The sequence below is a fragment of the Pteropus vampyrus genome, unplaced genomic scaffold (genome assembly GCF_000151845.1).
Source record: "Pteropus vampyrus isolate Shadow unplaced genomic scaffold, Pvam_2.0 Scaffold21, whole genome shotgun sequence".
NCBI classification, from domain to species: Eukaryota; Metazoa; Chordata; class Mammalia; order Chiroptera; family Pteropodidae; genus Pteropus; species Pteropus vampyrus.
In genome coordinates, this window is record NW_011888802.1 from 1326631 (window position 1) to 1339718 (window position 13088).

A 13088-nucleotide genomic window follows, 5' to 3' on the forward strand; every position below is an offset into this window, starting at 1 on the left:
CTTCATCTGCATCTCTTTTTTCAACCACTTTCTACTGTGTGCCACAGTAATTGTATTCATGCCTCATCACTTCTGCTTGAGAGCAGGATCTAGGCTACTGTAACTTCATAGCCTCCAATGTGCCTTACACACAGTAATAAGCACCTTTAAAAATTCAAGGTTTTTCACGGGTCATTGCGAGCCACTCATTTTGCCACTGCAGATACTATTGACTTCAGAAGCCAACAGTGGCACAGGTACCCTCTTCTCCAAATACAAAGACCTCTCATATCTTTTCACATATCTCCCAGCTCCTTTTCTCTCTGCAGAAGTGTCCTGTTAACAGTTTATTGTATGCTCTTACATAATTTTCCACGTACATTTTTTGCTAGGATGTTCCTGCATCTGTGATGTCAGCATAACTTCTTGTCTCAAGTATTATGTCTCAGATAGGGTGACTTTTGCTCTGTAGTCCAAGAGACAGCTCTCAGAGGAGAGTACTGCAGACATAGTTTATTTCTCTTGAGAAACCAATATTTATTTCCTTGTTTCTTTAGTCTCTAAATGAAGATGACTTGTGGTTTCAAGGCCTTTGGGAGCTAGGCTATTCCAGGATCTGATATTTGCAGCATTTAAATGTCTTGCTTTATGATTTTATAGCGCCATTTTGATGAGAAGTTCTCTGGAACCAGGTTATTGAGAAGAAATGGATCAGGGTTTTACAAGACTATCCAGCCTGGGTAGGTTTAGAGAAGACCAAAATGATTTGGGTTTGAGATTAATTTCCTTTGGTTCAGGACCAAAATGTGTCCCAGGATGTGACAGTAGTTGAACTCAGCCACACTATCAACTGGATATAACTGACATCCATAAACTACTTCATCTGATAATAGCGGAATATACATTCTTCTCAAGCTCACATGGGACATTCACCAAGATAGCTGACATTCAAAGCACACCTTAAAATTTTTTTAATAATAGAAATCCTACAATGTCTGTCCTCAAACCACAATGGAATTAAACTAGAAATCAGTAACAGAAAGATAACTGGAAAATCCTCAAACATACTTCTAAATGACACATGCATAAAAGAAGAAATATCGAGAAATTTTAAAATATTTTGAACGAAATAAAAATCAAAACCATCAAAATTTGTAGTGCATTTTTGATGCAGGATGTAGCAAAAACAAGGTTTTTAGTTGTACTTCGTGGGAAGAATAGGAAAAGTATAGCTACTCCATTTCCTAGAAGTAGGAGTCCTCAATTACAATCTTTAACCGATTTCATTTCACCTAGAACAAAATCTGAAGAAACTGTACCATTGTGAAATGATCACAAGCTCCATTTAACTTCAAGCCCAAATATTTTGCTTTCAAAGCAGTTCTGACCCAATATGTGAAAGTCCATCTTAGGCAGGATTGCTTTAAATCTACAGATCAAGTTGGAAAGAATAGACATCTTGATAATATAGCATGTGCCTGTCCATGAACGTGGGAAATGTCTCCATTTATTTAGTTCTTCGTTTATTTCCTTCATCAGAGTTTTATAATTTTCTTCATATAGGTCTTGTACATATTTTGTTAGAATTATACCTGGAGATTATATAAAATACACCTCAGAAAAAAATGGAGAGAAGAAGGCAGACCAGATGGGGACTCTGGACCCAGGAATGACACAGGAAAGAGCTCCTCGAGTTTTTTGGTTTTGGATATGTCAGATATAGAGCAGAAGAAGCCAGTGACTTGGACACACCAAAGGCACCAGTGCAAATAGGCTCCAGAAAAACTGATTTCTCTACCAGAGGACCAAGAAAGGGCAACCTAATAAGACAGAAAGTTTTTGGACGATAGCCACCCAACTGCTAAACACAGAAAAATGTGGTCTCATTCCTTCCTCCACTGACAAAGTGGGGAACCTAGACTTCCACACTCACCAGGCTGCGACAGGACACCCCACCTTCCTCTGGGCTAAGAAGGCCATGTAGGGGGCTTGCGTTAGGTGTCGGAGGACTCTGAGTGGAGAGTCAGGCCTTTTGCCAGTGATAACAAGGCCACGCCACTCAGTGTCAGTGGACACCATGCGGGCAGCCGGAACTCCCTTCTCTCCTCAGCTACAAGGAGGGAGCTCCCTTCTTGAGTGTCAGTGCCGGCCAAGTGCGGACCTGGACTTCTACTCATCTGGCAGTAACAAAGCAGCCGTTCCTTTCTGCCACCAGAGAAAGCCAACTAAAACAGGTTTAAATAAGAACCAGAATCACATAACATAATACAAAATGTCCAGGTTTCATTCAAAAATCACTTGTCATAACAAGGATTTCAATTGTGCAGTTAGTTACTCAAATCTAAACCAGAAAAAAAAAAAAGTCAAGAAATCCTCATGTGACCGTGGAAGTAAGTATTTAACCTTACAAGTAACTTACACTGTAGAAAAATCCAAGTGATTACAGTCATTGGTTATTTATTTCAATGTATTTCAAGAATGCTAACAGAGAGAAGCAGGTAAATCCCTATGGTCTTTAAGCCCTGAGCTTGAAGCTGTGCCGAACGTATGAAAGACAGAGCCCTGGTGATAAGAGCAAGGATGGAGGATGAAGCGAAGGGAGCAAGAGTATCCTGAGAAACATGAAATACTGTAGTGGTCTTGAATTATGAGACGACAGAGTCCAGATGTGCAATGGGACCTGTATACCTTGAATTTTTCCAGAGATAATTGGAAAATCAAGCTAGCAACATTTTTGGAGGCAGTTTTTTTTTTTAGCTTTTATTGGAAAAGTATTTTATGTTTTATTAAGTAAATAGAACATCTATTTAGGTGCCTGCATCAGTAAAAAATTAAAAATGCTCTTAAAAATCTTTAAAATTTTCATCTCTATTGTATATTGTTGCTGATCATTTCACAGATTTTGGGGTGAATTTTGAAAAAAATTTAATATGAATAAGATGACATTCTTAAATAAACAGACTAAAAAGTACTGCTGAATTTCTTAATTTAGTTTACATCGCTCTCACCCCTCAGGTCTGGCTTTCTTTAGCATTCACATATCTGGAAAGCGGGATGAGGAATAAATAACTTCCTTATTTGTAACCAAGTTGTCTTTTTTGATCCTTGAGAAGAAAAATGATTAGATGCGTTTACTTAAAGGTAAGTAATAACCGAATGTTTATTGAGTGGTAGATGAGTATCTGAGAGAGTAGAGGATTATGTAAGCTTCCAGTTCTGCCTGATGCATCTGTGCATCCAGAATGCTCTATAAAATCCTTCACTCTTGTTCTCTCAGAATGAGCCTTCCTGAATTTACCATATAAACTTTTAATGACGTGGCCTATTTGTAAAAGCCCCTTCCGGATTGGCAAATACAAGTTGATAGCAGACGTCTTTGTTGTAATTTCCTTTTCTTTTTATTTTCCCTGCTGAGCCTCACGAGGGTGGGAAGCACACCACAGCACAGCACAGCACAGCACAGCACACACACACACACACACACACACACACACACACACACACACACACACAATACAATTAACTCTAAAGCAAAAAACCATGAAAAACAAAAACAAAAGACAGCATTCACAGCAGCAGTCTACAGCATTTGGTAGAGCTGTCTCTTGGTATCCACAGGGGATTGGCTTCAGGACCCCCTCGTATCCCAAAATCTACGGTTGCTCAAGTCCCTTGTATAAAATGTCATAGTATTTGCATATAAGATATGCACATCCTTCCTTATACTTTAAATCATCTCTAGATCACTTATAATATCTAACACAATGTAAATGTTATGTAAATAGTTGTTATACTGTATTGTTTAGGGAATAATGACAGGAAAAAAATGTCTTTAGATATTCGATACAAACACAACCATAGCAGACCTAATTGCAAAGTACATGTCAGCAACAACGTAACGTTTCTTTTTTCCTGAGTACAGGCATACCTCATTTGATTGCACTTTATTGTGTTACACAGATGTGCATTTTTTACAAATTGAAGGCAAGACCCTCCACTAGCAAAAAGATTATTGTGATACTCGATTTATGGTGGTGCTCTGGAACAGAACCTGTAATATCTCTGAGGTACGTATTCTCTATGCATGGTTGGTTCAATCCATGCATGTGGAACCTGGGGATACAGAGGGTCAACTGTACTGTGATTTCAGAATGAAATGAATTAGACACTTTGATTTTTTTAAATGGTATCTACTTTAACTTATGTGGAAGTTTTTAGACATAAAACAAAAACGTATTTAATGCTAAAGCTTAACTGATTGTTGAAGTAAGGATAAAGTGATACATAGTGATACGTGGAAGCAAAAATAAGAAAAGATTGAGATCGCTCTTATTTTGATTTATAGTAGGCAACTAGAGTGCATTAATGCTATTAGCTATTTTTTAAGATAATTTTACAAGTAGAGGAAATATTTTATTGTCCACACAAAACAAATCCATGTAACCTTCAGTGTTATTTCCTTCTTACTGTTTATTTCTTTTTCCTCTGAAATTTACACAGAAGATGTAAATTAAATTCAAATATGAATGAGTGAAGACTAAAATATGAAAAAATTATTATTAAAATATGTTTAATCAGTAGATCAACCAGTATTACAACCCCCTAAATGTGCATATTTATGAGAAAGAGCAGTACCATAAAAACAGGGTACTTTGAGATTTAATGCAAACAATACAAGTATAGTTTGATTATTTATTAAAAAGCTACAATGCTCTGAAGAAAAGCCATTCTTTTTCCACATGCTCTTTAAAGAATAAGAATAAATACTTTTTCAATGAGAAACTCAAGTGCCCCTACAATTAGAATACTAAAGTTGTCTTTTTAAAAAGTTCCAGCAAAATTTAACATTATCTTGATACAATTTTTATTTGGGCACATTCCTTCCAGGTCTTGACCTCATGCATAGTTATTGCAGTTTCTCAGGCAAATTGTGTTCTCTTTTTTTCTTAACGATATTTTATCCTAAATTTTATTTTTATATAATTATCATAATTATAGTTTGTAGTAGTTTTAATAATCTCATTTTAGGGAATTTATCAAATAGAAAAAATTCAACTGAAGAAAAAAACACCTTCTAAAGATATTCATAACAGGCTTATAATAATAAAATAGTGAATATAATCATTGTCCAGCAGTGGCAAATCATGGCCTATAAACTGTATGAAATATCACATTAGTGCTGTCAACAGTGGCCAAAAGGATGAAGATACAATTCTGATCATGGCTCTTTGGTCAGCTCTAGAGACTAATGGTCCAGCTGAGTAGTTGAGTGATTTTCAGTGCTGCCTTCTGCGTTATGTCTCTGACAAAAAACCTCACTTGGCAGACAGAATGTGAGGAAAAGACTAATGGGTAAAGGACACTCAGAGGTGGCACCATTCACTGGCATTTAGAATAAAATAAAAGTGAGCTCTAGCCCTCAATTTGGCAGTGCTACAAGCTGAGATGAGTTGACAAGGTGTAGTCGTGATCCTCTTCCTTCACGTTTTTACATAAGGACTCATGTGCCAGGATGACTTAGGTCACCTGGCTCTGGAAACCAGAACAGGAAAAAGTCACCTGAGAGACAAAGAAATGGTGCTGGAGGGACTGGGATAGATTAAGTGCGTCGAAAAGCTGAATGCAGGCAGCCTGGGTGGGCCTGGTCCAATATAGATCAGAATATTTAGCTCTCAGCAAATTGCAAATGCGCCTTCAGTGGAAAGAGCCCTCGCTGTGGCTGATGCCCACGGAATCCTTGCAGTTCTGATCTATATCCATGCAGGCAGGGCAAACCTTTGGGTTCTCGTTGGTTATATTTGTCCCACTGGAAATATATTTAAGAAATGTTTTAACTAACATCATTATCTTTAACAAATATGCCAAATTTAAATTTGTCACAATATGTCAAAACTAAACCCCAAAATAAAAATGGGTCAGAGGTTTCATGAATAGGTTTACTGTTCATTGATACATCATTAACAAATGTTCTATATCACTTATTTATGGTAAGCTTAGGAAAATGTTTTATATTTTTAATGCAATACTTATTTTGAAATGAAATATCGAAAATAATTGCAAACCTTTCTTTAGTGCAATGAGATAATGACCTAAAATATTAATCTATACTTCTTTTCTTGGTCTTCTTGTGACTCGTACCATACACCCTCCAGTCAGGCAGCAGGGAAGGTAATACTAACAGTTCTCAGTGTTTGGCTATTAGAGCAGCAATGCAAGGACTAACAAGGGGCTTGACTAAGGAAAAAAATTCATTGTTCAATTTCCTATTCTCAAATACACATTGACGTTCATGACAGGGATAGAGCAGTTGAAGCAAAAACGAGTTTTGGGTTCTAAAAAAATCAGTCTCAAAAATCAGTACTCTGAAGAACTGAAGTAAGACAATGCTGCAAACGAGGCATAGAAGAATTTGGACAGATCCAGGTAGTCCACCCACCAAGACTAGATAAAGTTACAAGAAGAGGGTAGACAAGAGAGCCATAGTTACGAGAATGAAGAACTCCATACGTAGCTTTGTAACTGTTTATGAGAGAGTGACAGATTTCTCACATTGTGATGTGAGTCACAGTGTTAAGGCAAAGTGTCAGGGAAAGCATCTAAAACCTTGTTCTGTCCTTGAGAAGGGCACAGAAACGGGCAGAGAGGGCTGTAGGACATGCAGAGCCTCAAGGGTAGGACAGGAGAGATATAGAGGAACAGCCAAGGAGTTTAGACTGTGGAGCAGCTGGGACTATAGCCAGGGTACTTTGGGACTATAGATGTCTCATACTAGGGAACAGTCTAAACGAGGACCAGCAGGAAATCCCAGCAAGGGCTTATGACAACAGGCCCAAGTGCCCTCCGACCCTATGCCTGAATGTTATATAGGTCCTTCTGAATCGTGGACACAAATCTCAGAGAAATAGAAAGAGGATGGGAAAAACATTCTAAATTGGCTGAGCAAATTCTGCTTGACTAGCATTAATTTTATGTCATTAATGGAATGAGAGCTCAAGAATCAAAATAAGTTTAGTTATAGAAAAATAGTTTTCCCACTTGAATTTGTAACCTGAGATTCAATCTCCTTACATAGCTATTAGCATAAAAACTTAGTCAAAAATTTATATCACAACCTTACACATTCAAATAAAATGAAATATCTTAAAATTCATATAAAAGTTTAAGTATCAACCTTTTGGAGGGCGGTGTTCATTTTATAGATTAGTTCCATCAAGATTTATTACATCTAGAAGGGGTTCCTGCTCAAATTTCAACAGCGTTCTTGTGACATAAATGTCAGTGCTGTTACAGTAGTTTCCTTCGTGGAGAAAAAAAATATTGTAACATAAAACTAAGTTTAAATGAGGACCTTGGTTCAGAGGAACCAGTAGGTGAAAACTGTGCTTTTTCTCCCTTTGTGGGAAAACGAATATCCCAAATACCGGGTCCCCTACGTTTGGTTGGTTCTTAAAGAAGAACTTTCCACCTAACACTGGGAGGTGTTATTCCAGCTGTCGTGTTTCTACAGTCTCCTGGCCATAACTAAATTGGTCCAAAGGTGCACAACTGACCCAGGCTGAGCCAATCAGATTCTCTCTTTCAGAAATTCAGAGCTTAAACATACAGAGCCTCGGAATTTTGGGTAACTGAGACTCTGCAAACTCATTTGATGAGTGAGGTTCCTAGAGCAGCCCTGACTGGAGTCTTGAAAGCCTGGTTTTCAAGAATCTTTGGATTCCTTAAGAGTTTCTAAACCCTTTCCATCTTTTTTTTGCTTCGGTTAGCTAGATTGGTTTCTGGTACTTAAAACAAAAAGAGTGTTTCAGCTCCTACTTACTTGATGGAAAGAAATAAATCCACTTTGATATCTTCACTTGATGGAAAGAAATAAATCCACTTTAGGTAACAAGACCCCTACTGTAATATCAGAGGGTCCTTCCTGGGGGGCTGCCCTCTATTTTTCTTACTGAATATACAAGGCATTTTCACATCCCACTTCAAACACGTACAATCACACCCAATCACAGTGTTCTTTCTGAAATCAGCTCACAGAGGTTGCTGAGGTACCCCTGTACAACCTAGCCCTTTTTCCTTTTATTTTAGAGGAAAAATAATTTTGTATTTTATCTAATTTATTCTTAGACAAGCACAATTACTTACCAATGACACGTGTGCACCTGTTGGATACTAGACAAATTCTCAACCCTTGGAATCAGATTCAACACCGCAATTCTTGTTTCCTGTTCCATATTAATTTTCCAGTGGTGCTTGCTTTTTTATCACAGCAATCACTGAAAACTCAGCTTCACAAAAGTATGGTGTCATGAAAACAAATGGAGTGCTATCTAATGCTGAAGCTATGAAACTACTTTGAATGACTAGTTCGTGCATTGTTTGCTAAAAGTTGCTGTATTTCCCTGAAATTTTAAAGCAGCCTGTGGCTTCCCTGTTAGTTGGCGATAGTACCCTGGGATTTTAGTTCTGCTAATTTTTGTTTTATATATTTTGAAGCCAGGTCAGTGGCCATATAGTATTATAATTGTTATGCTTGCTCAGAGTGGATTGGACACATTATCATTATGAAAAATCTCTGACCCTAAAATGTTTCTTGCCTTTTCATGTTTCTGCGTTTCAGTGAAGCTATTCTTGACAGCATTTTAAACCTGCTCTGGAGAATATTTATATCTGCTGATGTGTTTCCTTATAAGAAAATGTTGGGGCTACTTGAAAGTGAAATTAAAATCCTAGGGTAGTCTCTTATGGCTTATTCTTGCCAATTCTGTAAAATACTATTTAAAAAAAATAATGCAGTGTTTGGAGAGAACTTACTACACAGCGCATCCTCCGGCACAGGTCTACTTTTTGATTCCCTGCTTTCTTTCCTGGAATGACCTGTCTGGGCCCAACGGCCCAATGCTTTGCCCCTTGGAGGAAACCCGTCACTACAGCCAATCCTAGTACTTTGGATTTTTCTCTCTCCTTTCTTTTCCCTTGGAGACTATAAGCATACCACTTAGGTAGAAGGGAAGAAAACGTAAATGTCTTACTTATAAAGTTCTATTTATAAAATTTAAAAGTTTGCAGAGTGAATTATGAGCTGCCTGTTTCCTGTCCAGCATATAAAAAGCATAGATTTAGGTTTCTATCAGGAAATATCTTTCCTATAAACATAATCAAATTATTTTAAAAATTAGCTTTGAGTTTAGGTTTTAGCTTTTTTGTTTGTTTTTGAAAATATCAGGATATGGACAAAAATCTTGTTGACAGTTTTCACTCATATGAAGTCATCTGGGAAAAATTACATTGGTTAAATAATTTGAATAAAATTATGTAAATAGTAATTATATATGTAATTTTGTTATAGTATATAATATAATTTTATATTATTTATAGTAATTCTATACTTATTAGTTGATAATCAAAAGATTATTATATTAAGTATAACGAACTTTCTAAATATTTATATTGCCTGATAGCTATCTATTGGTGAAATTAGAGAGAAGTTTTATTTTAATGAGATATGGTTTAAATATTTAACTTATGTGACATATTAAGTATATGTCATATCTACTGAGAGTGACTTTATATTGTGGCAAAAGACATTTTTGACACATTTCTTTTACCTTGTACTCAGAACTGAGCTCTTGGGCTTATTAGTGTTATTGTCAATATTATAAATGCACAGGGCATTTGATGCAAGTAAAGAATGGAAAAATATTTTTAAAAAATAATAGAGTTTTATAAAAGAGTGATGACTCATAATGAGGGATTGTAGTAAAATTGAGCGAATTTATATAACTTGTCCACATGCTGTGTCCGCTGAAAATTAGAAGTCATAAAAGAAATAAGTCAAATTTCTTATTCTCTGTTATGTCCACAGATTCTTATTTAAAAAAAGAAATGGAGAGAGGAGATAGAGAAAAGGAATTACAGGAAGAGCAAAGAGCCTGAGCAATAGAAAGGAGGTGAGAGAAAGCAGCCCATGCTCAGGCAGTTCAGTGCTGCTCAGCAAAAACGTTAGAGGCGGATACAGCAGAAGGACCTAGAGGCTGAAGCAGAGACAGGCCATGGAGTCCTCGGGAGAGAGCTGGGAGCAGGAAGAGCTGAAAGGGGTCAAGATCTGGGAGGATAGGTTTTCTTAGTAGGACAATAGGTGAGAATTAAGATTCAAGGTGGTGGAATCTCCTGGGTATGGATCTAGGAGTGCTTACAGGGGTTGAGCAGGCATTTGCTCGATGCCTTTAATCTTCTCATTTACTAAACACAGTTTTCCAAATTATAGTGTACTTACCGATGGTAATAATATAAGTGGTGCATGTATGAACATTTTTAATACTTGTGTTATAGAAAAAAATATCTTATGTAGTACATATCTGGATGTTGTTGCACATAAATAAATTAAAAATTAAATGATTTAAAGAAAAATATGAAGTATGTAAGCGATAGTCCCAGGGAAAATGATTAGGACAAAAATAATAAAGGTGCTATGTGATGGTGGTTGGGAAACCTGACAGAAGAGATGAAGAGAGGTATTGAGAGATGAGAGCCGAGAAATTGTGGGGCTGAGGGAGTGTGCTGAAGGTTTGGAATAGCCATCGAAGTGGTGGACCCTGGAGCTCTAGAACAGTGGAAAAATTATTGGGCAGTGTTGGGGGCCCAGCTGAGGCTGGCGACATGTGACTTTTTTACTTTAGTCAGTCTCTGTGGTTGTAAGATATGTCCCAACAGCTCAGACCCCTACAGCGAGCACTGAGAAGGCAGAATGGGATTTTGCACAGGGTCGAGCAAAGGTTAGAGAAGCAGAATTGAGGAAACCTCTGAGAAAGTGATCCAGGAGATCAACGATATAGTGTTATTCCACTTCTGGGTATAGATCTAAAAGAATCGAAAGCAGAGACACAAAGAGCTCTTTGCGCACCCATGTTCATGGCAGCATTATTCACAAAGTCAAAAGATGGAAGCAACTCAAGTGCCTATCGACAAATAACTGGATAAACAAAATGTGGTATATACATAGAATGAAATATTATTCAGTCTTAAAAAAGAATAAAATTCTGATTGCGCTGCAACATGTATAAATCTTGAAAACATTGTTAAGTGAAATAAGCCACACACAAAAGGGTAAATTTGCGTGGTATCACTCATAATGCTTGAGGAGGTCATTGAGAAGATGTGACCACCAGTTGGCCCATGAGCTGGAGGGGGCAATCAGAGGCTGGCTCCTCACCCCTCCCCTGTTCCATCCACTATTCCCAAAGCCAGAGTCATTTTCAAAGACGCAGCCTTGAGAGACCAATGTGTTGTTGAGACCGCCCAACTGTGAACATGACTTAACCCCATCAAGGCCCCTGCATATATGATTACGATTCCGGTTGCCAGGGGGCGGAGATCTACCTGTCTTGCGGCCACAAAAGATGGGCCTCATAACTAAGTCCCCTCGCTTGTTAAACCTGCCACATTCATGGGTCTCTCCCTGCCCTTTGTATTCAGGACCAGTTTCAGATTTCACCAGGGAGGCTCCTGAGTTTGTGAAGAAGTATCTCAAATAGCCAAATTTATAGAGACAGAAAACAGGATGGTAGTTGCCGGGGGCTAAGGGGAAGGGGGAATGCGGAGTTATCATTTAATGGGCATGGAACTTTGGTTTGGAATGATGACAAAATTCTGGAGATAAATGGTGGCAGTATTTGCACATCGTGAAAGTACCCAGTGCCATCAAACTGTGCGTTTAAAAATGGTTAAAATGGTAAATGTTACGTATATTTTTCAAGAACAACAAAAAACCAACTTTAAACCTATTAATTCAATGAGAAATAAACAACATAGTAACACTTGAAGTCTTACAGATGGTGCCTTTCCCACCTGGGCCGTTAACAGCTCCGATGCTGCTGAGGGTCTCACAAGATGTTTCAGGAACTTAACTCTCTCTACTTTTTAGTCTCCTCCTCCCTCAGAAAGACTCAGAACAGGCCTGGGGTGTGTAACAGTTACCAATCCTCATTCTGCATCTCCCTGCTTCCTCAAGAGCCTCAGCCCACTGAAAACATGATGTCTGCCTCCTTCTTTAGCCACATTTCTTGTTCCCTTTATCATGACAAAAGCTGGAAAACCACATATCAATCAGTTCAAATAAATAGGCACCCAGAGCAGTCGCCAGCTCCCCAGTTCAGGATCCGAGTTTGAGCCAGGAAGAACTCACTTATGTAATAAATACGATAGATCGTATTATTCTGAAAGTAACTTTTTACTTTGTGTTTGTTCCTCTTATAGGTGCTAGTAGAAGGGAGTGGCCTGTCTTACTCAATTGTGTGTATTCATAGTCCCTAATACTGTGACAGACACATAGGAGTAGGCATTCAGCAAATTTGACCAGTTAAACTGGGGATATTCAAAGAATAAGCCAAATAAACATTTTTAGTAAGTACATGAATTAGTTACCTATTGCTGTGAAACAAATTACCCCAAACTTAGTGGTTTGAAACAATAAAAATTATATGTTACCTTTTATAATTTTGGTGGGTTGGAAATTCAGGCACAGCATGGGAGAGATGGCTTCAGGATGACTGGGGCCCCAAGTGGAAGACTCAGTGCCTGGGGGCTAGAATCATCAGAAGGCTCATTCATTCATATGCCTAGTGCTTAATGTTGGTGCCACCACATGTGGCTTCTCCATGTGGCCTGGGGTTCTTCTCAACAGGGTGGCTGGGTTGCAAGGTAAGCATCCTAAAAGACAGAAAGAGAAAGAGGCAGAAGCCATATATTGCCTTGAATGACCTGGCCTCAGAAGTCATGCAACATTTTTGCAACATTAAGAACAGTTTCAAGGTGAGCCTAGGTTCAAGAAAAGGGAATACAGACGCTAATGGAGATGGATCAGTGTCACTTTGTAGAAGGGCTTGTGAGATGGGTTATATATTAAATACCTTTGCCACAGGGCCTGCAATGTGTCAGGCACTTTGTTAGCCTTTTAAAAAGAATATTTAAGCTCTTTTAGATGATTGAATAGAAATCAACGATAGCAACTTTTTTTTTTTTCTTTTTAGGCAAGGCAACTCTTGGTTGACCTCACAGATTGAAAGGACCTTGTCAGCTTACAATCCCTTATTTTTTCTTTTTTAATTTTTTTTTTA